Below are 2,599 nucleotides of genomic sequence, written 5' to 3'. Positions count from 1 at the left end.
TTATCTTTGCCTAACATATAATCTCAATTTTCTTACTACTAGCTAAGATGTCAAAAAGATTTTTGTACATTTTGAATAATACAAATCTATCTTAAAATTAAAAAATAACTTTATACGTGTTTTTTCAAGTTCTCATAGTCTAGACATTTCAATTTTTTTGGGAAAATTTTACAGTAGAACAACTGGGCTCCCTACTTTTTAATTTTATAGCCCATATTTCAATTTACAACCAACTAGCCCAAAAATAATAAGCTAAGATTCAACATCCAACTCCAATATGTTCTCAAAATTATTATTTAATTTTTAAAAAAGATTCCTCAAGCTTTTAAATTAATTTTCGAATCAGTAACTGTAACTCAAATATTAATTCAACAAATCAAATTCAATTGGGTGGTGAAAATTAGATTTTTAACAAGCTTAAATATGTGAGTTTATGTCACGACCCGGGTTTCCCACCCTCGGGAGTCGTGATTGCGCCTACTCGTGAAAGCTAGACAAGCTGCGTAATATAGAACCACTAACTCTTTTATTTAGCCTTTTTAATAATTTAAATTAACACGCGATTAACAATGAAGTATTAATGATAAATAAACACATGCGGAAGACTTAATCTGATATCTTAGCCAAAATCAGTACGACAATACCAACATACATCTCTATCCGGAATCTGGTGTCATAATATCACGGACCATCTACGAATACTACATACAAATGTCTGGAAAGAAAGGTACAATCTATCTCCGAAGTAAATAAAAACAGAATACATATAAGGATAGAAGAGAACGCCGGGCATGCGGACGCCTGCAGGACTACCTCGGGATCTCTAACAGGACTGAAGGCAGCCACCCAATGCTACGGTCCAAAAACTGCCGCTCCGGGATCTGCACATAGTGCAGAGTGTAGTATCAGCACAACCGACCCCATGTGCTGGTAAGTGTCTGACCTAACCCCGGCGAAGTAGTAACGAGGCTAGGACCAGACTACCAAATAAACTTGTGCAGTTATATAATATGCAGCGAAAAATAAAACAGGAATAGACAAGTAAATATGGGAGGGGGGTACATGCTGGGGGGAAATATCAATACCAGCAGTAAACTAAGAGAAAGACATAAGGACAATTTAGATTTCATAGCAAATCAATAAGGAACTCGTCACCAATCTATAAGCACTTCGTATTATCTATTGTTGCGGCGCGAAACCCGATCCAAAAATATAATAACATTGTTGCGGCGTGTAACCCGATTCATATTATTTTTCACTGTTGAGGCGTGCAACCCGATCCAAATATAATATTGTTGCGGCGCGCAACCTGATCCAAATATAATATTCTTGCAGCGCGCAACCCGATCCACATATACAGTTCTACACCAATCGCAGCGAACGTCCGGGTAAGGGATCAATAAAGAAACAACACTATCCCGGCAAGGGAATCGACAATATAAGTAATTACGTCCCCGCAAGGGAAAATCAGCTATAACCAAACTTGTTTCAACATCTAACTACCTCAATTGGCACCAATACTCATTCATAAGTAATTCCCACGAAAATAATCATAATCTTTGTTTAATACAGAGAATCAACAACTTAGGCATTCGTAGGATTTATCAAGAACACAACAATTTCAATTTAAGACTCAGGGTCATGCTTGACACCAATGTATAAATACTAGTCACCATGCCTATACGTCATACTCAACAAATAACATGTAGCAAATAGGACACAACTCCTAATCCCTCAAGCTAAGGTTAGACCAAACACTTACCTCGAACTTCCACGGCCAACTTAAGCCTCAAACACCGTTTTTTCTTTAGAATTCGCCTCCAAACAACTCGTATCTAGTCCAAATTGATTTAAACACATCAATAGATACTAAAGAATTCATACCCAATTCTCAATTATAGGTTTTCTATCATTTCCCCCCAAAAGTCAAAAATCGACCCCGGGCCCGCTTCGTCAAAACGCGAGGTTTGGACCAAAACCCAATCACCCATTCACCCACGAGCCCGAATATGTAATTAGTTCTAAAATCTGACCCCAAAACGAGGTCTAAATCTCAATTATGCAAAAAGCCCTAACTCTACCCAAATCCCTAATTTTCTACCCTTAAAAACATGATTTAGGCCTAGAAATCTAATGGGTGTTAATAGAAATTGAAGAAAATGAGTCTAAGATTACATACCTATGAAATTGTGGTGAAGTTCTCTTTCAAAAATCGCCCAATTTGGAGTTTGGAAGAAGAAGTTATGAAATTTTGGTTTAATCCCGAGTGTTCTGGTGCTGTTTAAAAATCACTGGGTAGGCCTTCATCGCGTTCACGATAGGCATGTCGCGTTCGCGATGGGTCAGGCCTATGTGACCTTCGCGTTCGTCAGCTCACGTTCGCGGAGCTGTAGCTCCTGGACCCTTCGCCTTCGCGGTCAGGTGGCCCCGTTCGCGTAGAACGAATGTGAACCCCTCCCCCTGGCCATTAGCCTTACGCGTTCGCGAGAGCCTAGACGCGTTCGCGAAGGGTACTCCTCCCACAGCCTTGCGTTCGCGTCCCAAGTTCCGCGTTCGGGAAGAGTAAACTGGCACTAGAGAAAATTGCCTTACGCATTCG

Source organism: Nicotiana sylvestris, chromosome 3, assembly GCF_000393655.2.
Source record: "Nicotiana sylvestris chromosome 3, ASM39365v2, whole genome shotgun sequence".
Lineage (NCBI taxonomy): Eukaryota > Viridiplantae > Streptophyta > Magnoliopsida > Solanales > Solanaceae > Nicotiana > Nicotiana sylvestris.
This window is presented reverse-complemented; position numbering follows the sequence as displayed.